The sequence below is a fragment of the Nansenia antarctica genome, assembly GCF_963989245.1.
Source record: "Nansenia antarctica genome assembly, chromosome: 3".
Lineage (NCBI taxonomy): Eukaryota > Metazoa > Chordata > Actinopteri > Argentiniformes > Microstomatidae > Nansenia > Nansenia antarctica.
Window position 1 is genome coordinate 8,040,470 of NC_137688.1, and position 27,612 is coordinate 8,068,081.

Below are 27,612 nucleotides of genomic sequence, written 5' to 3' on the forward strand. Positions count from 1 at the left end.
GATGGGCTTTTTTTTTTTGCCAAAAGTATTTCGGAGGTTCTCTTTTAAGACGCAGCTCAGTGAGTTGAGTTGGCAACCCTTCCCTAATTTTCTGGAGGAAGAGAGTGCCTCTTTTCCACTTGTTTATCATCACGATGATCCGCTCCTCTCACTCACCCTCTCTCTCGCTCTCTCTCTCTCTGGGTCTCTGGTTGTCTTCTCTCAGTGCGACACATACAAAATTGAAACTGTTCATGCGCTTGTGCACACTGATGCAATGCATAGAGAGCGAGGGGAAAGAAGAAGAAAAAAATAAATAAAAGGAGCGATGCTTGGAGAGAAACATCAGTGGATCCTTTTGAAAAGCCAACAATGTTAAGGGTAAGAAAATAACAGTAACAAAATGTAGACGCTGTTGTCACTCTGTTTGTTTTCGGTGTCAGTATTCAGAAAAAGCATCAGAGCGCCCACCATGCGGTATGAACAGAACGTACAGTACAGAACACGTTAGATGCTTCCCATGGGAGTTCGGTACAGAAAAACAACATATCACAACAGTTTTCCCAGAGTCGCTGTGATTTTCCCACATCCTCGCCAGGCAGTCCTTAACAACACCTCATAGTATATAATGGGGTATATATTACAAACAGATATTGGATAAAAGTGGAACCAGGATGGGAGAAAAAACCTGCAAGTAAGTCATTACATGTACTGTATCTGGCTCAGTACATGATCACATTATGTCAACCTGAATCAATCTCTCAATCAATAGAATTGTATTTATATAGCTATTTTCGTACATGTTGTGAATGCAATGCGCTTTACAAAAATACAAATAAAAACCGTTCAAATAATACAATATGGTAAAGTATGAAGTCGTATAAGCATATACAGAGTACAAAACAAAGTTTGCATCGAGAATAGGGGACTGTTGATAATGGTGGACATCCTCATGTTTAGGAAGCATACGCTAGCATGCATTATACTTCTGTGTGTGCTCTCACTCTCTCTGCCATTCTCTCTCTCATTCTCTCTCTCTCTCTCTGAGGAAGTGAGTGATGTGGCCCCCGAGCCCAGACATCTCTGATGACAGAGCAGATAGAGGCGACTCTCGACACACACACACACACACACACACACACACACACACACACACACACATTTTAACCATTTATTTATGTCCACATAGAAAAAAGACATACAGGGACACAAATACTAACGTTGCAGTTACTACACAATCACAATTCATGGACCAGCGGCATAACTTTCTTTTTTTTACACATTTCAGGGGTACAAGTAGCAGCGTCGCCGCCATATATGGCGGCTGCCAATTACAGCAGAGACAGAGCAGTACTTTGCACACACACACACACACACACGCACACACACATACACACACACACACACACACACACACACACACACACACATACACACCTGCAGCTGACTAGAGATCAGCAGCACAATCTTCTGTTTTGGGTTTCCAGTGGAACGGTGTTACGGATTGGGGTCGCACTCCTCAATGCGGCCTCTAGGTGTCTCCCTCCTCTAGCCGTCCACTGTGCCGCGGCCGCCTCACTCACAGACTGACCACCTGCACCTGTGTGTAATTGTCACTGATGCTTTATGTACCCGCCCTTCCCTTCACTCCCTGCTGAGTCCTCACCGTGTGTTCAACATCTGTTGGTCACTTCGAGAACGGAAGCTGAGTACTGTTTTTGGAGACTGTTCTCCCCCCCTTTGTTTTCGATCTTAAGGCTGTGTTTGTATCCTGTTTTGTCTGCATTTTATTAAGTAGTTATCCTTTTGTTTGGTATCGTTTCCCACTAGTCTGCCTTCCTTTATCTGCACCGCACCTGGGTCCACTTACTATAACAAAACCGAAAAGGGAATGTGAAAAGGGAATGTGCCAGGAATTCCAATGCTAAACCCTCGGTTTGGGCCGTTCTCAAAGCGATCTAGCATTCATCTCCTGATTATCGCCTTGCCAAACGGTGGTTCTGTTTCTTCTCGACCCACAACTCGTCAGACCATCGATGGAACGCTCCACAAGTGACCACAACCACAACCTGACCACATGACATCAGCCTTGTGTTTGTGTTACTAATGAGATGCAGAGCCAGACACGTACGTAGGCTCCCCAGTTTGCTTCATAACACAAGAGATGGGGCTGTGGTTTCTCAAAGCCTGACCATGCATCCAGCTTCATGACCTACCCACGTCCATGAGGACAGCTTCATGCCCTACCCACGTCCATGCATCCAGCTTCATGTCCTACCCACGTCCATGCATCCAGCTTCATGTCCTACCCTCGTCCACGAGGACAGCTTCCTGTCCTACCCACGTCCATGCATCCAGCTTCCTGTCCTACCCACGTCCATGAGGACAGCTTCATGTCCTACCCACGTCCATGAGGACAGCTTCATGTCCTAACCACGTCCACGAGGACAGCTTCATGTCCTAACCACGTCCATGAGGGCAGCTTCATGCTCTACCCACGTCCATGCATCCAGCTTCATGTCCTACCCACGTCCATGAGGACAGCTTCATGCTCTACCCTCGTCCATGCATCCAGCTTCATGTCCTACCCTCGTCCATGAGGACAGCTTCATGCTCTACCCACGTCCATGCATCCAGCTTCATGTCCTACCCACGTCCATGAGGGCAGCTTCATGCTCTACCCACGTCCATGCATCCAGCTTCATGTCCTACCCTCGTCCATGAGGACAGCTTCATGACCTACCCACGTCCATGAGGACAGCTTCATGCTCTACCCACGTCCATGCATCCAGCTTCATGTCCTACCCACGTCCATGAGGGCAGCTTCATGCTCTACCCACGTCCATGCATCCAGCTTCATGTCCTACCCTCGTCCATGAGGACAGCTTCATGTCCTACCCTCGTCCATGAGGACAGCTTCATGTCCTACCCACGTCCATGAGGACAGCTTCATGCCCTACCCACGACCATGAGGGCAGCTTCATGTCCTACCCACGTCCATGCATCTAGCTTCATGTCCTACCCTCGTCCATGAGGACAGCTTCATGACCTACCCACGTCCATGCATCCAGCTTCCTGCCCTACCCACGTCCATGAGGACAGCTTCATGTCCTACCCACGTCCACGAGGACAGCTTCATGTCCTACCCACGTCCACGAGGACAGCTTCATGTCCTACCCACGTCCATGAGGACAGCTTAATGTCCTACCCACGTCCATGAGGACAGCTTCCTGTCCTACCCACGTCCATGAGGACAGCTTCATATCCTACCCACGTCCACGAGGACAGCTTCCTGTCCTACCCACGTCCATGAGGACAGCTTCCTGCCCTACCCTCGTCCATGCCTCCAGCTTCATGTCCTACCCTCGTCCATGAGTACAGCTTCCTGCCCTACCCTCGTCCATGCCTCCAGCTTCATGTCCTACCCACGTCCATGAGGACAGCTTCATGTCCTACCCACGTCCATGAGGACAGCTTCATGTCCTACCCTCGTCCATGAGGGCAGCTTCATGTCCTACCCTCGTCCATGAGGACAGCTTATTGCTTCAGTACCAGTTGTTGGAGCCCCTGAGGCCAACAGTGAAACAAGGGACATCATTCAAAGTTAGGAATCTCAGAGTTAGTTAATGTGTATGTGTATACATTTTTACATTACATTTTTGACATTTAGCAGACACCTTATTCCAAAGCGACTTACAATCAATATATGGCAATTGTGTAGCTCAACTAAGAGCTGTGTTTAGTGCTGTTCAACACAAGATAGACACACTGGCTTGCTAGGGTGTGGCTGAGGTCTTAAGGGTATGGCTGATGTATCTAAGAACATACAGAAGTGCAAATGATGTTATCATTAAGGTATCATTTTATAGGATTTATAGGTTTCAGGTCAAACATGTTGGCTGATGTTTAAATCGTAGAATTTGTATTAAAGCCACAGTCTATAATTGTCCCAGTAACTCCAAATAGTATAAAGTGTAAGCTAATAGTTCACCTGGGCCCCTCCCATTGATTCATGTTAATGTATTTAATAATCAGAATGAAATGTAGCATACTACTTCTCACACTTCTCATGTTTATGCATCTAAGCTGGATATTAGTATACACTCCATACACTTTCGATTATTTATTTATTTTCGCTTACACGCTTCACTTTTCCCCAAAATGATATCTGTTTAACAATTAATTAAGTTCAGTGCATAGCCTTAGTAGCATTTACCCTGCAGTTTCCCCTAGTCCCCAACAGAGGGCAGTCTCACCATAGAGTGAGTCCATGTGTGAGTGAATGACTGGCCCTCATTTTGACTGACAGCCATGTTGTTGCATGCTTGTGGAAAGAAGGCCGAGCTAGACTCCCAGATGTAAAGAGCTCAAATGGCATTTGGAAAAGTTTGTTATTTTCGTCCTTCTTCTTCTTCTTTTTTTTCTTTCTTTTTTTAAAACATTACATTAGAGAAAAGGACTTGAAATGTATTCTGTCTAAACTATCTAAACTGTTTCTCTGGAGAAACCTGTTGAATCGATGGTGTCTCTGCTCTTGATTGAAAGTGTGTGTGTGTGTGTGTGTGTGTGTGTGTGTGTGTGTGTGTGTGTGTGTGTGTGTGTGTGCGTGCGTGTGTGTGTGTGTGTGTGTGTGTGTATGTGTGTGTGTCTGAAGGCAAGAGTGTGTAAATGGCCCTGGTACCAGTTGAGGGGACTCTAGAGAGAGAGAGAGATACTGAGACAGAGACCGAAAGAAAGAAAGAAAGAAAGAAAGAAAGAAAGAGAGAGAAATACAGAGAGATAAAGAACGAAAGGAAGAGAGACAGAGAATTAATGAAAAAAGATGAAGAAAGAGAGAGCGAGAGAGAGAGAGAGTGAGAGAGAGCGAGAGAGAGAGAGAGAGAGAGAGAGAGAGAGAGAGAGAGTACTCCTGTCTCCTCCTGTCGTGGGTGAGGCGGGAGGGAGGCAGAGGGCTGCAGGGCATGTTGTGGGGTGTGTGGCGTCAAGGCTAGGGAGAGAGAGAAGGCCCAAGGCAAGAGAGACAAAGCCTCAGGCCCCACGCTGGAGACGCAGACCAGCACTGGAAACACATGACCAACGCCACTACTTCCTGCTTATTTACCTCAGAACATTTGTTATTGTACTGTTATGTATGAAGACATTGCATTTGACCTCCAGTTTTCATCTAATCTAATACAATAACTGTCGAATCATTTCCATATTTTATTTATCGATATGGATAATACAGTATAACAATATGGTTTATTGGTTGTTTGCGTCTGTTATCGTAAGAGTAACAATATTGACTTTTCCATCTAGACTTTCAGGGTTTTTTAGTGTTAGTCAAACGCTCAGTGGTTTACATTGACACACCACCTAGAAGCACCTGGCGAGCTGAGGGATGTGGTTGTCATGGGAACTAGTCAGGCAGTGGTAGTGGAGTGGCGAGACGTTAAGAAGGTAAGACAAACTGTCAGTCGGAGAGGTCTGCTCGACTGTGAACGCTTTCACAGCCTCAGCGAGGTCCGGTGTTTCAAGCAGGGAGTTTCTCTCTCTCTCTCTCTCTCTCTCACTCTCTCTTTCTTCCGCTCTCTCTCTCTCTCTCTCTCTCTCTCTCTCTCTCTCTCTCTCTCTCTCTCTCTCTCTCTCTCTCTCTCTCTCCCTTTGCTCTGTCCTCCTCTCGGCTTTTCCCCTGTGTACCGAATCTGAGACAGTTGCCGTGGTAACAAGCCCATGAGACAGAATAGAAGGGAACCTCACAGTGGAATACCAGTGTTTAATCATTTGGATTCTCGAATGTCCGTTGGAAGGGATAGAATCCCCCCCGGACACGCAGCATGCACTGTCCATGGTGGGCATTTGACGGTTTTGTTTGGGTTAAAGAAGTGAATACAGAGAGGAGAGCGAAAAACCTTGTACTGTGTGTGTGTGTGTGTGTAGGTGTGTGTGTGTGTGTGTGTTTTGCTTGGACTTTTGTGGTTGAAGTTGAAAAAGTGACACGATTGATGACATGCTATGTTCTATGTACTGTACAATTGATGTCGGCCTTCAAAGACAAAATGACATTGTTTAATGTTCTGGAAACAACAACACTGGACAAGAGAAAAGTTTTGGGACACGAGCTAAAGTCGCCAAAGGAAGAAGTGCATCTTCTTCTGTATATTCAAAGGGGCCATTTTAAATGGAGAGTTATTTAAATGTATGCAACTTCTTCTTTGCTCATGTAATGGCTGTCCTGTGGATGTGTGCCTCCAGGCCTCTATCCTGGACCACAGCTGAATATACAGTACACATACATGATTATTGACCTCTAAAACTATATATACTCAATTACTTTCTGAGGGGAAAATGTGAGACACATACGTACACAAGAAAGCCTGCACAGCTAGTAACCCCCTATGTGGCCATTCTCCTGTATACCTTTTCGTCAGTAATATATAGCCCTTTTATGTGGAGCCAAGAGTGTGTTGACCTGTGTAGAAGCATTAATTAAAATGGGAACACAGACATGGAAGGGCATTAAGAATGCAGGAACAAGTTTAACCCCTTAACCCCCACCACCCACCCCCCTTTCTCTCCTGTGAGCTACGATTGTAGTTACATAATATCAACGTTGTGTGTGCGTGTGAGTGTGTGTGTGTGTGTGTGTGTGTGTGTGAGTGTGTGTGTCTGGGTGTGTGTGTACATGTGTGTGTATCTGTGTGTGAGTGAGTGTGTGTGTGTGTGTGTGTGTGTACATTACATATTAATGTAGTGCATGTTATTGTACTACAGGCCCAGTAGTGCCAGAGAGAGGAGAAGAAGAGGGAGGCAGCAGTGGTGTGACAGGAGCTCGATACTGCAGATGGATGAAGCACACTAGTGCATGTGCACACACGCATGCATTCAAATACATACGTATGTGCACACTCACACACATGCATGCACACGCACACAGTTTGTACATACAGTGTGTACATACAGTTTGCTCACACACACACACACACACACAGACACACACACACACACACACAAGTTGAGGGAAGGAGACCTTATTAGTATTAGTATTTCACATTGGTCATGTGACCTGTCACTCAGCCGGTTAAATACTTTGTGAGTTTGTGCATCAGGGACACAGTCAGCAGCGCTACCAGACATTGGAATAATGAGCATCGCCGAAATGTATATGAGGCTCTATGGGACTAAACGTATTGCAATTGTGCAGCTAAATTAGATGTTTAATGCAGCCATGCAAATGCATCGGGAAGCACATTATACTCTTCATTAAAGTCAATATACAGTCCGATAGAAGATAAGTGACCATATCCTATCGGAACTGAGAGTAGAGCATCGGCACCACAGTCTACAGTGGGTAACACTTCCTCCGATGTGCAAGCAAACCTCTGAGACTCAGCCAAGGTGGCAGCTAACATATTCAACAGTAGCTGAGTAGCTATTCAAACTGTGTCTGCGCTGTCAACACATAACAGAAGTTTCCTGCACAAACTCCCCGTTATGCTTTTCTTCTCTCGTTCCGCACCTGGACAGAGACAAACGGCTCTCTGCTGTTTCTTCCTGAGTAATGGCGCATGTGTCACCCTGCCAGACATGCTCACGCTTCACACCGTGAGAAATACCATCATTGGCTGAAGGAGCACAGGAAAGGAGAAATGGCGACGAGCCACTGTCACGTCAAGCTATTCGTTCATGGCCAACCTTTCAAAGGCTATCGGGGAACACATGCCATAATATACAGTACATCCGAGGTAGCAAAGCAGGAGAATGAATAGCTTTTGGAGAAAAAAGAAAAAGAAAAACTGGTGAAAATAAATTAATAATAAAAAAAAGACTTTCGATTTTTCGAAACACACAGAGGAAGATGGAACTGGAAAAGGTGATTTGTCAAGGCTCGTTTAGGATGAAACACCCATCTTGTTTTTCGCTGGCAAAAGGTAGTGGCGCTTATTAGATGATGTGTTTATTAATTGTTTGATAGGTGTGTTTATATTGGGATAATCCCCTGTGTTTACAACAAAGCCTAGCTCCTAATTAGACTCCGGTAATCACTCCAAAGCACACGCTCGTGCCAATCAATCAATCAAACGGAAAAACGTAAATAAAGGTAAGAGAGAATGAGAAGCGCCGTGTGGATTTGTTTTGTTCAGCTTACATGTAAGCCTAACCACATTAGACACGCTCACCCTCAAAGTGATCTCTCTCTCTCTCTCTCTCACTCTCTCTCTCTCTCTCTCTCTCTCTCTCTCTCTCTCTCTCTCTCTCTCTCTTGCTCTCTCTCTCTCTCTCTCTCTTTCAATTAAATCCAATTTAAATCTTTATTGGCATGAACAAAAGACATGTTTTCAAGACATCACAAACAATCATAAAATAGAACAAAAAACAAAACAAATATCTATTCAACAAACTACCGGAATGAGTAACAATTGACTTATACAAGACGGAAAGCTTGGTGTTAATTGTCTCCCGACACTTTTAAGTCAAGGTATGCCTCTATGCAACACGCTCAATGTGTTTACATATGCAGCGATTATCTTGGTGAGTATAATTCCCCCATACAGTGGTTTGATTTCTATGCAAAGCCTCCTCAGGTTAACCTATGGCAAACAAGGCCTTTGAACACACTGTACTGGAACACAATCGATAGCACAGTAAATGTGCTCTGAGTCGCCCGCTGTCTTTTGTTCAGTTTTCACATACTTTATGCTCTGCTCCAGAGGTAGTCCACAGCGGTACCACCGGCCCACACTCACACAAGCTTTCTCCTCAGTCCGGGCACTGTTAACAACACTGTTAGTGCCCCTGTGACCTCCTCTGTTTGGAATGAGGAATGCTAACCCTCCTCCTCCCAGTTCTGCCTCCACCAGCCTCCACCCGCCTCCACCAGCCTCCCCCAGCCTCCACCAGCCTCCACCAGCCTCCACCCGCCTCCACCCGCCTCCACCAGCCTCCACCAGCCTCCTCCCGCCTCCACCAGCCTCCCCCAGCCTCCACCAGCCTCCACCAGCCTCCTCCCGCCTCCACCAGCCTCCACCAGCCTCCTCCCGCCTCCACCAGCCTCCCCCAGCCTCTACCAGCCTCCACCTGCCTCCACCAGCCTCCACCAGCCTCCACCAGCCTCCACCAGCCTCCACCAGCCTCCACCAGCCTCCACCAGCCTCCACCAGCCTCCACTGCTCCTTTGTTGTACCTGTTCATAAACGCACTGCTTGTTAAACCTATAAGCACATTTTAAAACCTCCTATTAAAAGGGTTTATGGTTAAACATCTGTTTGTTATTCAGGATATCCCCCCCCCCCCACACACATGGTGACATGGCTAAGTAGTTTAGGATCGCGTAAATATGATCGTGAAAATGTGTGCTTGCATAAGCGAAATTGGAAGACAAGGAGATTGCGTCAAAATTATGTTTCTTCAAAACACAGCATTGCTGGGGTTTCCTTCCTGCCTTCCTTCCCTCCTTCCTTCCTTCCTTCCTTCCTTCCTTCCCTCCTTCCTTCCTATGTCCACCCTTCTCCCCTCCTTCCACTACCAGGAACCACTGACAAAGGCCCCTAATCTTGTGTTACCTAATTAATTTCTCTCCCGATGAAATTGATTTTCTGCCCGACAATAATTTGCCCTGGTTAATCTGGCCCTTTCTCCTCTCTACGACTAAACATCCTGACGCCGTTCCAGGGGCGATGCAATCGTGGCGCATTTCTCCTCCAGCCCCTGATAGTTAAGTTATCTGAAGAGTAATGCAGCTACATGTGAATATTAGCCAGACAAAATAGAGGATATGAGTATTGATTCTCAGAAGTAGATGTTTATTATTATTATTATTATCATGGGTTTCTGTGGCAAGCTGCCTCTTTCTCACTTGCAGGATGCTGCAAATGGAGGGACAGTGGATGGATGGAAAACAAGACAATTATCATCTAACTACAAACAAAATGGCACCCTAGGTAGCCAATTATCACTCTCTCTCTGGTTGTTATGTTGTGTGCGTTTACAGGTGTGACTCAGTGGGCTCATGTACAGCCGCTAGTTATCAATGTTGATGATACATGATGAACTTCTACAAGTTCTACAAAGTACACTTTCCTCTCCACATAATTGCTTATTTTCCTTATTTATTTAGTGGCACAGAATTGTAAATTGTTTTCTTTTCTATCTATGCTCAGAACCATTCAATATTTCAATTCAAAAGCCCCTTACCCACAATGCACTTCACCTCACCCAGGGGTCTGACCTCTGATCGGGCGGTTATGCTGATCAATAACTTTAATTTACTCAGCCCTTTGATCCGCACACCAAGCTTTTCAAACTGCCTCGTTCAAAATTAGAATTATCATTGGACTGATACAAAACGTGGGTTTAAACACACAGCTTGGAAGTGCTTTTTGTGTAGGAAGAAAAGTGCTTTGTGTAAGCCAGACTAGTTAAGTCTTTCTTGATGGTTTGACCTCAGAATCCTACCTTGATTGAAGCCTTACAGTATAGCTCTATCAGTCTGGGCATCGTGAAGTCATCTCACTTGAATGCATTATCTAACACACCGCACAAGAAAGACAGATCTTGAACTTGGATTAGCTGGCGCTTGTGGAATGAATGGAGGGTTTCAGAGGATTATGTTGCCTTGGGGAACGTAGGAGCTTGTGGCTGTGTGTGTGCACAGCATTTGTCATCTGCCCCCTTGGTGTTGTTGTTCATAGTTCATAGATGATGGGACACTTACATTGTAAAGTTCATTCAAAGAGCTCTAACAGTAAATAGATAGTTGTTTTTCACCTAACATGAATCCAATTAGAAAAAGCATCGATTGGAAAAACAGTCCATTTACAAAACAGATATTTTTTCTAACAGAATACAAACATGCAATGGCACTAAAAAAACACACAAAAAAATGATCAGGGATGGAGAACATAAAACTCTAATCTCTTTGTCTGACCAAGACCCAGTCACTTGGACACACTGACACTCCGTGTAGAGCATCCGTGTAGTGCATAACAGGGTAATTGACCAGTACGATCAAGTCAAGCAAGAAAGTGAGTCTATTTGAACCCTCTTATCTCTTGACATGGCTGCAGTAAATCGTATCCGTCCATTTCCTGTTCCTTCTTCCTCTGTCTCTTCAGCACATTTTGACCCCTTCCACTACAAGCTCCCCACTCCTTTTATTCCAAAAATGTTGCTATTGTTTTAACAGTCCAATAGTGAGTCCTGCCCATTTTAAACCCTGTCCCTTTTCATCTGTCCCTATATGAGTTTGTAATAGTTGTCATGGGTGATAAAGTTGTATTGTTTATAGTGTGTATTCAATGAGCAGATTTCCGTCCATGGTGTCATGTTTGGTTTGTTTACCAAATATGAACAAGTGGGAGGCAGAGAGCGCCTGACATCTGTTTTTCACCGATTGGGAAGCTCTCAAGTGCACAAACTAATTCAGGGACAATAGAAAAAACAACACATTTAAATAGCTATAATTAAAGTGTGAAAACAAATGAACAGAATAGGGGGAATAAAAAACACACACTTTATTAAAAGTGTGGAAGAGGGACAGGCAACATGCAGGCTTGTGTTTTTAAAGATAATTTTAGCCCAGAATTGTGAGCAGAAGAAATACTACTAAATCATTTCAGAAATAAGTGGTGACAGGTGAAAGATAGAAAGACAGAGCAGAAGGGAAACCGCCTATACACTTAAAGTCTTATAGTATAGTATAGTCAGTCCCAGTAATTACTGTATGTATCAGTCCATAGGTACAACTTATTGTGTACTCAAATAAACCTTTACATGAAGTTGTAACCCCTTTATATCATCAGATAGCTTTTCCTTTTAAGACAACAACAACAACAACAACAATAATGATGCTAATTATTTAGCCATTTAGCTGTCGCGTTTATCCAAAGCAACTTACATTGCAGTGAGTACATACATTTTTCAGTAAATATGGTCCCAGCAGAATTGAACCCACAACCTAAGCATTCTTAGCATCATGCTCTACCAGCTAAGCTACAGAGGACCACCAATTACTTACAAACAACTGGAAGAAAACATTGCGGAGCAGAGGCAACTCTTCCTTTTCAGTCGTTTCTTTAACACAGGATATCCCTGCCGACCCCGGTTAACCTTGAGTGTTGTGTGAACTAACTGATTGCTACTGAAGTCAAATGCTTTGTAATCTACACACACGCTATCAACCACTGAATGTGGACCCTTGGTTTCCCATTTATTCAGAATAAAGGTATCAATCCCAAAGCCTGATTCAACACGTCATTAATACGGCGAAGAGGCCAAGGCAACTACTCTCTCTTAGTGAAAAGAAATGCAATCTGCCAAAAGAAACCACTCATCTGTAATGTTATTCCACACACACACACACACACACACACACACACACACACACACACACACACACACCACTATAATCATACTGATGAGCCTTTTTTGATGAGGTTAGGATTAAGAGGATTCAGGAGGCCAAGAAGAAGAAGACACACTGGCCATTTGTTTCTTTTTTTTCTTTGATGAACAATGATACCGGTGAGACTTTGTGCAATCACAATTTCAAAAACCAGTGACCCAGTTATTTTAATTGCTTAATTTCAAATGCAATGACGAAAAGCTAAATACTGACTGCAGCTGTCTGGCACTCCTCTATGATTGTCTCTGAGCTTCCATATGCAATAGGTGACATCTGACACATCACGATTAATACATTAGAAATATTCAAATCTTGTTCGAAAAGGTATTCAGTGACAAATCAAGCAAGTTATTCAGTCTCTGAATAGCTTAAAATGGAAGAATAAAAGATGCCATATGTCCATACATTACATGACCTCCTTGACCTGATACAGTCGACCACAATATTCTCATAGACAGACTACATAAGTGTGTTGGCCTCTGTGGCACTGCACTGGTTTAAGTCTTACCTCACAGGTAGAGAATTCTTTGTTGCCCAGTTCTTAGAACACTCTTCTAAGAACTATAAAATCAACTGTGGAGTACCACAAGGCTCATCCTAGGTCCAGTCCTCTTTAGTAGGTACAGTATGCTGCCCCTTGGCAGTGTCATCAGGCGACAGGGCATCTTGCTGTATCTCCTCATGACACAAAGCCTATTGATGCCCTCCAAAAGTGTATTTTAGGCATTAATAATTGGATGGCTCAGAACTTCCTTCAGCTAAACCAGGACAAAGCAGAGGTACTCATCATTGGAGCATAGGCACTGAGAGAGAAATTGAACTCTAAATTGAAGTCCCAGGCACCAGGCCAAAAACCGAGGTGTCATCATAGATTCCAATTGAACGTGCGATGCCCCCATCAGGGATGTGACCAACTCTGCCTTTTATCACTTAAAAATATGGCCAGCGTGCGTCTGTTTCTCTGCTTCTCTCCCAGGCCAATACTGAGGGACTACTGCACGTATTTATCACTAGCAGGCCTATTGGACTATTGTAATGCTCTCCTTTCTGATCTACCAAAAAAAGCCATAGATCAACTCCAACTTATACACAATTCAGCTGCTCGTGTTTTAACACTAGAACAGCCATGGGTGCGGTCATTTGACCCTGTGAGTAAACATTTTTTAAAATCTTTGCACTCGATCAAATTTCAGGACCCTCCTTTCATGACTTTTCCTAGATATGTGCATTCTACCACCCAGTATTGTTACATTTTCAGGATAAGCTAATATAAGGCTACTTTACAAGACGGCCAATTAGTGGTGGTTGTGTGTAAATAGCAGCTTGACCCCCGAGGCGGCTCTTATAGTAGGTACAATAGGCACGGCTGTTCTAGTCTTAACCAGGACCAGAAGGAGAGCATACATTAGACGTGTTTTAAAATCGCTGCACTGGCTACCTGTTAGCTGTCGCATTGATTTTAAGATTCTCTTATTGGTTTACAAAACACTAATGGTCTCGCTCCCGACCACATGTCTGCAGGGTCGTATTAAATAGATAGTATGTACAAGGCAGACTGTATTGTGTTGTTTTTGTGTTGTTGTAGAGGAATCATCCTCAGGAAAATCACCTGCCTCTGCCGCCGACTAGTCATTGTTCTGCTCAGCGGCAGCGAGTGTTGCAATTGCAGCCGGTCATTGAGGCTGGCTTGTGGGCTTTGAAGGGTCAAAGAGAAACTTGTGAAAAGCCTCTCTCTGTCGTTTTCTTTCTTCCTCTTCATTTTCCTTCTTTTTTTTTTGCGTTTGCTGCACTCGAAAGCTTACCGAAAGGCTGCTAAAAGTCAGCTTACAGTATACGTCGCTGCTGCTAACATACAGTGATGATCTCCACTGAACCGCTGGAAATATTATGTTTCCTGCACATTGGCGGTAAAGTGACCTTGTGTATGTTTAAAAACTAAATCAATTTATAAACATTTAAATAAAGTTTTAGATCGGAATTTTAGATACATGTTTAACATTATTTAGGCAGTTGATGTTCTTTACCCCTCTCTGTCTGGACCCCCTAGTGGCGAGGAGGCCCTAGGCATGTGCCGATGCCTCGATCTGGCCCTGCATGCCTGACATGGTTTTAAGATATGTACCCACTAGATCCCTCAGGTCCTCTGGTAGCGATCTCTTGGCTGTTCCAAGGGTTCGGTCTAAGACCCATGGTGAGGCCACTTTTGCCACTAAGGCCCCAGACTAATGAACGGCTTGCCAGATGACTTGAGGGTGGTAGAGAGTGTGGATATCTTTTAAAGAAAGCTTAAAATACACCTTAGAATACAACTTGCACTTTTACTCATATTTCTTATCTCCTATTTCTTGTTTTATCCCTGGTTTTATTGTGTTGTATGTTATCTATTTCTATTTCTATACCTCCTATTTCTTGTTTTATTCCTGGTTTTATTTACTATTGTTGTTTTTTTTGCTTAGCACTTGGAGTTGCATTCATTGTATGACGTGTACAGTTTGATTGATTGATTAATGGCCTATTATCGGTATATGACACACATAACAAGCTGTTGTTGTGATTGTGGGGAATCCTAACGAATGTCAGTGATCCAGAGACGCATCTCCATTTCAGATCACACCATTTTAAAGCACCTTATAGTTCTCCCCCCTGTCACATGACTCCCCAACCCTCCTCTACCGCGGGTTGTTTATGTTCTCTGCAGGCCTCTTGGAAATGAAATGTTGAGGTTATGTAATGAAATGCCCCCCCCCGCCCCCCTGCACTTTAGACCGAATCAATGATGCCCTGAATCAATGATGTCCTATAGTACCCCCATCTGGGTATGTACTGTACTCTACACTACAGTAATAGTAGTGTCTGCGTCATGCAGGAGTTGTGACACCAGCTCTAAAGGTAAAACAATTATTCCCACACGTGAGTGTTTAATTATAGTATTTCCTTATTATATTATTATTTCCAGTTTCCATTTCTGTTACGGTACAATACATGTCTCTGTTCTGGATCTGCAGCGCAACATGACTTAGACAATGTAGCTTAACGATTAAGATTACATTTTGAGTTTGAAAGGATGAAAGAAAGCTTAAAGAGTGACTTTTTTTGTTTGTAGTTCTTATTTTCCATTCACCATCATGTGTTTGCATACATGATTCTCTTGCTCTCTCTTAACCGAGGTCAGTTGGGCGGTTCGATGCTAAACAACTTACACATCATGTTCTAATGCCAAATCTCCCAGGATGTAGGAGGGGAAATAAAGCTCCTTTGTCTGGGCGTCAACAACAAGGCCTTTAAAGCAAAGAATTACAGTGATGTTTCAACACACAGAGTTAATGAGTGCTGTAGCACAGTTCTCTCTGCTCAAGATAAACGGTGGGGGTGGGGGTGCAGGGGGGCGGGGGTTATCGTTAATGGAAATAAAAGGGGTTTACGTTGAGGCTGTAGGGGCACGGCACGGCCGAGGAGAAAAAATCCAACAAGCTTATGGCTCATGTCAGTGGCATTTACAGGAAACACACTCTTCTCATCCATCTGCCTCTCCCCTCCTCTCCCCCCTCTCCTTCCCTTCCCACTATCCCTCTGTCTTTGACACTGTCTCTTCCTTTGTGAGAATCTCCTTGCCTATCTCCCTTTACTAAGTGAATGAACATATGATTTAGGCATGTACTTTACATGATGAACATATGATTTGTTGGCATAATATGTGAAATGTAGAGATTGTAGAGATTGTCACAACAATTATACCGTTAGGGGTTAAATCACAACACAATTATGAACATGTAACATGCTCTATATACACAGTATATACCACTGTAATGAGTATTGACATAGGAAGAGGACAGTGAACCCAAGGACTACTGTATTAAGCCACATTTCCATCTTCTCTCTCTCTCTCTCTCTCTCTCTCTCTCTAGCACTTAACTGTGAGGGATTAGAGATTACATCATAGGATGGACACTCCTAGGACCCAAATGGAAGGCGAGAGCACTACCGTCATCATCCATAGGCTCTAAGTGGTGTTTAGGACACAGCCATGTCATCTAGGATGGCACTGCTCTTATGTTCTCAGATAGAGATGATCATAATCACTTCACAATGTGCGCATGAACACGCACATACGCACGCACGCACGCACGCGCACACACACACACACACACACACACACACACACACACACACACACACACACACACACACACACACTCACACACACACACTCACACACACACACACACACACACACACACACACACACACACACACATTAACAGCAATGCTGAAAAAAAAGGTTGCAAAGTGTGTTTGAATCACCCCTGGAAAAAATATAATTAACTAAATGGATGAAGGGAGAAATTAATGTGTACTCACAGATGGTGTGGGGGAGAGAGAGAGAGAGAGAGAGAGAGAGAGAGAGAGAGAGAGAGAGAGAGAGAGAGAGAGAGAGAGAAAGAGAGATGTAGCGTATGGCAGTAGCGCTGTTGTTAGGGACCGGGAGGTCAGGAGGTGGGACCAGGGTGAGAGCTTGGCGGGGGGGTGGGGGGGGGGTAGAGGCGGTGACACGGGGCACTAATGATCTCCATTAGCCAACCTGTACCTGCCAAAGCAGCAGGGTCAGCCAGAGCAGGGGGGCCCAGTACCCAGGCTGACAGCGCCTGTCACAGGCACAGCTACGGTCTGATCCATGAGATCCGGGTGTCTCTTCTTTCTACTCCCTACAGGTGCCTGACCTCTGACCTCTGGACTTCTGCTCCGCCTCCCCAGCTCCTTTTTAAACACTCCCCATCGCCAGCACAGTTAGTCATAAGTTAGCCGCCTCGTCATGCAAACAGGGGAACTTTTAGACTGGAGGGGGTGGGGGGTGGGGGGTGGGGGGTAGAATGAGAGGGACGACTGAGTGAAAGAGATTGAGACAGAGAAAAGAGAGAGATTGAGAGAGAGAGAGAGAGAGAGAGAGAGAGAGAAACATACTGTTGATGGAGAGTGGTGATGATGGAGGGAGAGAAGGTAGAGGTGGATAAGGAGGATGTGTAGTCTTGTGTGTATGACGAGAGGGAAAAACGACTCTGTCCTCCCCCCTGGTCTGTAGCGTGGCGTCTGCGATGCTCTTTGATAACGACGTAAACAATAAGAGAACCGAGAGAAATGGAAGGACATCAAAAAAGTGTCTGGAAATGTACAAACATGTACAAACAAACATGTACTGTAGGTAGTTGAAACTTTATTACGTGTAGGCAGACATGGATATGTGGGGTGCATGTGTATGTACGTACGCAGCAGTATTTATGTGTGTGTGTGTGCTTGTGTGTGCGTGTGCGTGCGTGTGTGTCCGTGCGTGGGTGTGCTTTTGTGAAAGTGTGGGATAGTTGTATCCGATAGGCTGACAGGATGGTAGAGCGCTCCCTTGTTAAATCTGATGCGTAGGTTCTCTCCTCTGCTCATGACCTTGCGTTGGAGCGATGGGAGCGCACGCCCATGTTGGCTAGTTAATTGGTCGATTGAACGCTTATCTCTTCCTTTCGGCACAACACAATCCTATTATTAGTTTGACATGGTGATGACACAGGCCCAGCACTCACATGACATTGTGTGTGTGTCTGTCTGTGTGTGTGTGTGTGTGTGTGCGCGTGTGTGTGCGTGCGTGTGTGCGTGTGGTGATGGGCGGCGAGCTGTATGAGATAGAAGATGAGATATGGAAAAGGTCCGCATGGAGGCAATTCTCAAGTCACACATTTTTTCATATTACGAAAGTTTAAGTGTTGAAGAGCCCACTCAATATAACAAACAACAGTTTTAGGATCACTAAATACTTGGATTCCCTGTATCGCCTGCCTTCTTACTTAGGCTACTGAGTTAGCAATGGCTTGTACTAAATAATGTAAATGATGTAATAATTCAAAAGCAAGGACTGTGTGATCATCTAATTATGTGTAGTTATGTGTTTCTAGCATGTTGATGTTCTATCAGCATGTTGTGATGTGCTAAAACATCAGTGAGACGTTCATAACGATGTTCCTTCTGAGCTGCTAGCTAGTTACCAACGCAATAACCAACGCGTTTGTTTTGATTCACAGCGGGTTTCTCTAGCATTTTGGTTTGAGGTGTACCAACATTCAAATAGGCATATGTTCTTCAACTATTTTCAGATGACTCAATTTCAGATGACACATGACACATCATTTGAAAGCTTACAATCTGCACTTTCGTAATCTGTAAAAAAATTGAAAAATTACCTTACCCTACTTGGGGACTTTTTCACCAGACCCTGGTAAAAGAAAGTGTAAAGAATGTTTGCTAACTACCTGAGCTATTCCTCTCCCTCCGTGTAACCTTGATTCATGTGTGCTGTTGATGTCACATGCTAGATCTTGGCAGAGACGGAACGTGGAAACTTCCGACTGACATGAGCATTTTGATGTACAGATTAAATTATCTTTCTTTCTGAATCATTGATAAAGTACCCTTATGATCCATGCACTGGTCACCCTTATGACCCTTATGATCCATGCACTGTAGCCTGTTATGCGTATCATGCATCATGCTATTGCATCATGGTGCAGAGATGGAGAAAACTGTGAATTTGCCTTTCTTGTACTGTAGGCTACAGTGTGAAATTGACTTTGATTACAGTGAGTTATTACATTTCATTATGGCTGGAGTTACTCTTCGTGGTACATTAAACTAATGCATTCTCTGTTCTTCAAATGTAGGGTATTACCACTGATTGCAATCTACCGTACTGTATATACTTTCAAACAGAGTTACTGATTTGATTTCTCAATTAAACATAGTTGTGTTCGTTAACATTTAATGGACATTCACAATACAGCATGTTATTATCTTTTACAATAAAAACCTGAAAGCCATATCCTTTCTACCTCACTTTCATTCTCCAATAAGCAACATTCAGTCCCTAGTCAGTGTCACTATTGCATTTGTATTGTTTACCTTCTTCAACACAATGCCTTTGTGTTGAATTATTCCATGATACAGCATCTTACAAACAAAATGTGACAGCAGCTGGTGACAGCGGGAACAACTAATCAAAATATTCTGACTTTTATTCTGAAAAAAATGTCAATGAATGTCAACATTGTTGAAAATCAATGACACACACCGCTAGTCAAGCCAAAACCATTGTATTTCGGTTTGACTAGCGAGTGTGTCATTAATTTTCCAACAACAGCTGCCGTCACAAATGGGTGGAGCCTTCATGGTTTCCCAATCCACTTCCTGACTCCTTCTCTACTGTGCTTCCTCTCAGGCTAGCTTGGGGCTGTCAGAGTGCAGGGCTAAGCCCCAGGACCATGCTGGCTTTAGTCAGCGTGTCAGGCTCAGCCTCTGCAGCCCTCAATGACACACTACTGGTTAGGTCAGTACTCACAGCACTGGTAGGTGATCACATCACACCATACTGAGGGAGAGAGAGGGAAGAGAGAGAGAGAGAGAGAGAGAGAGAGAGAGAGAGAGAGAGAGAGAGAGAGAGAGAGAGAGAGAGAGAGAGAGAGGGAGAGAGAGAGAGAGAGCAGGAAACAGAGAAGGGCCAACCACCCCCAGAAAAAGTGACAGTGGGGTTAAACAGACCTTATTAGCTCATTGTCAGGGTGATGTCCAAGACCAGCAGTAGATGGCTCGCTGGCTCAGTGTTAAAGCTCTAACAAGCAACACTTTTGACACATGGACGCCCGACCGGCTCTCTGACTAATGACTCGTGGTAGAGGTGGACAGATATGACACACAGGTAGGTGTGAGAGAGGAAATGATTGGCATATACACACCTATCGGTGTCGAGGCTTGTTGATGGACAATTTGTATTCTGTATGATGACTGTATTCATTTGCTCAACAATTATTCAAGGGGTTGGTGTTTTTTGTACACCTGGAAAATCTACTGTTGTGACTGGTTTAACATGACTGGCATTATTTCCTGTGTCTATCCGGTGAGGTTGACATTGGTATTCACTGTCACATCACCCTGACAATGAGCAGGTGCTAATAAAGTGCCTGCTTAATCCCACTGTCACCATCGCTCCTCACAGCCCAGTGTTACCGGGTGGAATGGCTTGATCATGCCCGTCTTGCCGTCGAAATAACTGGCAAGAGGTCATGAGGATTGTGACATCAAACAAAGGCATGGGGACAGAGAGAGACGGAGCAAGAGAGAGAGAGAGAGAGAGAGAGAGAGAGAGAGAGAGAGAGAGAGAGAGAGAGACAGAGAGAGAGAGACACAGAGAGAGAGACACACAGAGAGAGAGAGACACAAAGAGAGACAGAGAGAGAGAGAGAGACACAGAGAGAGAGACACAAAGAGAGACAGAGACAGAGAGAGACAGAGAGAGAGAGAGAGAGAGAGAAAGAATGCTTTATACTGTAGATTAATCTCTGCCTGCTTTTATCCCTAATGAGATGTTAAAAAAACGACTAGAGGGTTGATCTCAGACAGGCAGTGTGGAGAAATTGACAGATGCAGATGACGGCCTGGATGTATAGCTTTTGCATCTAATTAGTGTTTAGTTTAACAGAAATCAAAGCGAGATGCCTGACATTTTTTTTCTTTTTTTCCTGTTTAGCTCCCAGGATCCCATTTCCCTTTTAATTGTATCAGAGTCATTATCTGAGTGATAAATAAAGGTATGTCATTTCTCCTTGATCCTTGTCACCATGTTTTCCATTAACCAGAGTCAGCCTGGGGGATGTTAAATCACATTGGACTGATGTTACTGTGTACATTATGTTTTCAGATGTCTTTTTAATATGTCTATTTTGATTTTATTCTATTATTCATTAAATTGTCACTTAATTTTTCTGTTGTTGTTGTTTGTGGTGTGAGCTGCTGTGATGCCTTCATTTCCCTCGTGATCAATAAAGTACCTATCTATTCTACAGTATCCATCTATCTATTAACTCTCACTAAATGTGTTTTTTTCCCCCTTTCCTAACACCAGGGGTGTAAATTTCGTTGTTTGGTACCTGTACTGTAGCAATGACAAATAAAGTCCATTCCATTCCATTCCATAGAGTGTACTGTATGGAGGACCATTGTCACACCCACACTCGTTGAAAAGTGGCAAGTACATGAATTACAGTGCACAAGTGTGTGTGTGTGTGTGTGTGTGTGTGTGTGTGTGTGTGTGTGTGTGTGTGTGTGTGTGTGTGTGAGAGAGTCCGTACGTGCGTGTGTCATCACACTGAAACATACCTGGAGTAAAGATAGAACAATGACATAACTGAACACAAAAACATGCACAAGTGAGCAATAGCAGAACGTTGGAAAGGAATATACAATCGGGTGGAAGTGTACATTTTAGGGCAACATATTTCAAGATTCAAGATTCAAGAGAGCTTTATTGTATTATTCACTCACTTACAATGTTTCCAAGAACCCATTAGTTGAGTACCTGGCAATCAACTCGCCCACAGCCACCACACCAACTAAATGCCAGTAGATCAATCAATTAGGTAGACGTGTGTGTGTGTGTGTGTGTGTGTGTTGCATGTTATGTCAAGAATAATAATAATAAATAATAAAGAATAATGATGAGGTGTTTTCTAATTGGCCAAATATATCTGACATTTGTGTTGTTGATGAAAGCCAAGGAGAGGTGACCACAGAGGTAGGCTGCTCATTCGATCTGTACATTGAGAAAGCCTTTTCTACAAGATTGTTAAAATGCCAGTCACCTAATCACACTTATTAGTGGCTTTATCTTCCGGTACCACCTATTAATACTGACATGTGTCAGCCTTGTCAGCCAGACATGTGTATTACCTGACAGTACATGGCCTGCAAATTGCAGGTCTTCCAAAGAAAAACACCAAGCAGCTTGAACGATATTGTTCTGTGTCAGCTATGTGGGAAGCTCAGCTAGAGCTTAGCTATACGTGCAAAGACAGTGCTTCTTGTATCTGCATGGCCTTTGTTTTATTTTGGGTTCTTGGATGTAATGCTTTACTGTGAAACCAAATCAAGTATTCAAATGTTTTGTGTGTGTGTGTGTGTGTGTGTGTGTGTGTGTGTGTGTGTGTGTGTGTGTGTGTAAGCCACCCTCAATCCGTGTACAGTGCTTATTTCACAAGGTGCTACTCTTGCCTAAACCCCTGGTACAGGTAAGTAAGCAGATAAGTCAGTGGCAAAGAGAACCTCCACAGTAAGGTAGAACCTTAAGAAGAAACAGACTCAAGTGTAGAGTAACTCTCGTGAACACATGACAATGCAATCCATACGAAGCAAGACAAAACACATGCTTTGTATGGATTGCATTGGATAGCACATGCCTCATGCTTTATAAGATGCCATCCTAGCTCAGGATAATGTACTGTCAGAGGGGAAGGCAAAGGCACTAGCTTATCCTTCCATATTTAATTTAAACACCACCGTAACTTGACAATGGCAAAACTCTAGACACTCTTAAAAATCACTCAATGTTCTCCAAATAAAGTGGCTTTTTTATCTTCCGCAGGTGTTGTTCTAGTCTCGCTGGGCTATTTTTACTTCTCTTAGCTACGCTCTCTCTATCTCTCTCTCTCTCTCTCTCTCTCTCTCTCTCTCTCTCTCTCTTTCTCTGTCCAATTCCTCCTTGTTGTAACACACCATTATTATTAGATCAGGGACGTGCGGGCGGATGTGCGGACCGTTGGAGTTCTGGAGTTCTGCCTCTCCGTCTCTGAGAGAGAAAAGAGGATTCAAAGCTCAAGGCTGAGCAACTTAGCCTGGAAATGTCCTAGCAGGAACGAGCCAGAGAGAACAAATCTAATAGAAAAGAACAAACCAACCAAAACAATGCTGATCTCAGCGAAGCTCGGGGGATTATGGGAAACCGCTGCCACTACAGTATAGTAGTTATCTACAGTCTAGAATATTCTGAACAATGGGAGTGCAGGGAATCAACAACCCGTGACGTTATCTAAGTCTCTGTCACTCTCTCTCCATGTCCCTATAGTCATACTGCATGTGGGAGGACGTTTTTAAGACGACATTACTGTATGAAGTCAGGCAGGCCTCCAACGCAACTATGAATCAAAACTGCATTTATTGTGAAAGAAAACAAAAAAACGAAACAAACAAACAAACAAACAAAAACAAGAATAAATGTTGTCTGACTGACGTGGGCATTTACTGTCAGTCATCGACGCGTTTTTCTTTTACAGGGTTGACGTGATGTGAAATCATGACAGATGAATTAGCACGCTGACACTGAACACAGGGGACTGGGTGACTGTTGTGAGAGAGACATGGGGCGTTTTCTGTCTCTCGGCATGCTAGATGAGTGCCGTTAATCAAGACGACTGTCGGAGGAGCGAAACGGTGCATTATCGTACAACGGTTCTCCCCCCTTCCGTGTCAAACTGCACAGGAGAGGAGAGACCCATGTTCTGGGCTCTAGTCAAGCCATGCCACTGAGCGACATGACAGGACAGGCTCCATGTGCTCTCACTTATCCCTTTTGTTTCATGATAAGCATGCTCTTTAAGTTGAGTTTGATGGAGTGGGAAGAGTCTTGCTGTGGGAATCTGGTCTAGTTAGAGAGAATAACGCCTATGGAAGGTTTTTAATAAAAAGCCATCTGGTTGTCTCTGGGAGTTGAAGTTACCAGAGCCCAAAGCACGATTTCATTTATTTGGAAATGGTGAAGACCAGACATGTGGATAATGCATCAGACTTGGGTTAAATAGTATTTGAAAACCTTCGAACGGTTTCTCGAGCCTGCCTGGAGTGCATGATGGGTGAAGTTTTACTAATTGAACCCAGGTCTGTAACGCAAGCATACAGTACATCAGTAGATAGTTCTAATGATGTAATACACAATTATAATCTTCAATTAGACAAATATCACTTTCACCCACAATATTTTCATGTGAGTTCTCCTTCTAACCCTAACCTTTAACACTCTGCAAGGGATATGACACTGTTACAATAGCACACACACACACACCCACACCCACACACACACCCACACACACACACACACCCCCCCCCCCACACACACACACACACACACACACACACACACCCACACACACACACACACACACACACACACACACACACACACACACACCCCCACACACACCCACACACCCACACACACACACACACACACACACACACACACACACACACACACACACACACACACACACACACACACACACAGGTGTCGGTCAAAACCGACGTTGCTGAGTGAAACGGCATGAGGTGAAAAACAACATGTGTCCTGAAAACTGAAAGTCTAAAAAAACTTCTACAAAAACATCTAAAATAAAACCGAAGGCTGCGTGTGTGTTTGAGTTGTGCGTCTCCCCCTCCTCTGTGGCTCTCAGCCCAGCAGGTTCACAGCAGAGCAGATCTCACTCACAGTTTAACATAATCTCTCCCAGGCTCCCATTATGTTTATTCCTCATTAAAATTTTATCAGCCAAGGCAAATTGCAAAGATTAGAGAGGGAGGAGGTCTTTTCGCTCCAGCCTGTTCACAGATTTATTTATTTCTATGGATGATTCCGGCTTATCTGATCCCCCAGAGCCGAAGACAGTTCCCTCGGTAGAGCAAAGGTCTCGGAAGTGGATCTCGGGGCATGTAGAACAGTCAAGTGAATGACCAATGGGAACGTTTGTTTTATAAACTCTACTGTTCCCCCCCCCCCACCCCCGCCTCTTTAGTATCAAAATACAATAACATGGTAAATCTGGGCCCTGCTCTATTGATCTGTGGGATGCCTATGAATATGGATGTTATTGAGTTGATGTACTCTACGCTGCTGGCCTGCATGTGAGCCAACGCTGCCTTCATTAAAGGTTTGCTGCCAGAGGAAGAGCAGTTAAGGAAGTTCAGACCACAGTTTTTGCATTCAGTCACTATAGCTCATAGACCCAATCTGCATTAGTGCAAAATTGACGGATCATTTGTGTGTGTGCGTGCGTGCGTGCGTGTGTGCGTGTGTGCGTGCGTCATAGTCTCATGAATACATACTCATTATTTCATCGTTTCTGCAGACCAAACAATATGTTCTGTTGCTTATATGTGACGCCCGCTGGTGAAACCACAAACCAGCCGCAGAATCGAAGGGCTCGAAAAGTGAAAATGAAACTTATTGTGCCAACAATCTGGTTTTCCTTTTTTTTCATAACACGCAACTTGAAGTTTTAAAGTACCCACTCAATATAATATACAACAGTTTAACGATCACTAAATACTTTTTTATAATTTGTGGATTGTATTCACTGTTCTCATTTGCCGTAGGCTACCGGTAATAATTTTAAATAATAATTTTGCCATTTAGCAGACGCTTTTAATCCAAAGCGACTTACAATTACGAATTACAGGGACATTCCCCCTGGAGTAACTGAGGGCTAAGTGCCTTACTCAAGGGCACACTAGTAGTGGTGTGGTTTCAGGCGGGATTTGAACTCACAACCTTCCGATCACAAGTCCAACTCACTATCCACTAGACCACCACTAAGTAAGTGATAATGACTTAAGTAAACATACCGTACTTAACATAACATAGGCCAACAACAACAACAAGGCCAAGCTACAAAGAGTCGTACGGACAGCTGAGCGGATCATCGGCTGCCCCCTGCCTCCCATCACAGACCTCCATAGCTCCAGATCACTGAAGAGAGCACGCAAGATTGTGGCTGACCCCTCACATCCAGCTCACAGCTTGTTTACATAACTCCCTTCTGGACAGCGCTACAGGGCCACCAGGACAAAAACATCAAGACACTTGAACAGTTTTTTCCCCAAAGCCATAGCCCTTCTCAATAATTGCTGATCATTTTACCTTGCACTTTACATGTTCTTGCACTTAGTTGTACAGTATTTATTCATAATATCCACTCATATTGGTACTGTATATTTTGTCTGAGTATTGTCGTGTTGTCGTCTTGTTGTTGTATGTACTGTAGCTTGTTTAGTATGGTTGAATACCAAATCATGTTCCTAGTGCACTGCACATGGCGAATAATGTTGAATTGAATAAACATACTTTCGTTGGATAACGTTCGCCATTTAGCTATAGCAGCGTTGACCACATGTAAGAAAACTAAAGATACGTTGTGTGAGTTACGTGAATTGCAATATACGTGACTGAGAGTTACTGTATGTGAATTAGGATGCAAGAATTATCAGCCAAAGTGTCTCAAGCACGATCCAATCCAGCAACATTCAGCTTGCAAGTTGGCCAGTTCATTTAAACTGTAAACAAGTGTTCTGGGCTGAGGGAGGGGGTTGATCACCATACACAATGGAATATATAACCATCACTGTTTTTGTATCAGCCACATGTAAATCACATATCAATCACACATGTGATTCACATCACAAAACCGTCTGTGTGTGTGTATGTGTGCATGTGTGTGTGTGTGTGTGTGCATGTGTGTGTGTTTGTGTGTGTTTTGTTAAATGCCAGTCTCACTTTCATTTTCAAAAGGGAGATTGAGAGCAACATGGTGCTATGAAACAGATGTAGTTTTCACTCCCGTATTCTGTCACCGAATGCTCTAATTGACCCCAGTGAGGCCCTATAAAAGTCTCCATTAAACTCAGATCTCATCTCAGGGTGCTATGCAGTTAGCAGTAAAACATGCTTAGCGATTAGCAAATGGCATACACAGATACATTAGGGCTTTGGAGAGCGAGAGGCGAGAGCGAGAGCTACTCAGCAGCAAATTGAAACAGAATAACCAAGTGTCTCTTTGAAGGGGGAGTGAGATAGGAGGTGAAATCTGATGTCATGTCCATTTATTTGGTTGATAGAGAACATTACAGAGTGCAAGTTTGTTGGTGTTATTAACAGATGCCCACTTTGTAGTTCACCAAGGGGGCCTTTGCACAATGTTGTTTATTCATGGATGCCGGTAGCCAAAGAGTTTTAATGTCCAAAAACACGACCTTTTGATTTTTTTTGCTGGGGAACTCAGCAATCAACCAGCCGCATGGCAAGCATTACAAACAGCTGCACTGTCCTGAGTGGTGGAAGCCAGGGAGCAGTGGGAGTCTTTATCTCGATACATATCACTATATTATTTCGGCTGTGTCGTTAAAAAGGCGAAGTGTTTTTTCGGTGCGCTCCAGCGCAGAGTAGAGCGGACGCCTCCGCAGCTCCCCGACCTTGTTGCTACCGCTGCGGTAAACCACGGCCGGGGTCAGACGGGCATGGTCTGGTAATTAAGCATCGGGAGATGAGATCAGCGGTGGATGTAGAAATCTACCACCGAGCTCAGTCTGGGATCCTCCATTTGTCAGAGGGCCACAGTGAAGCG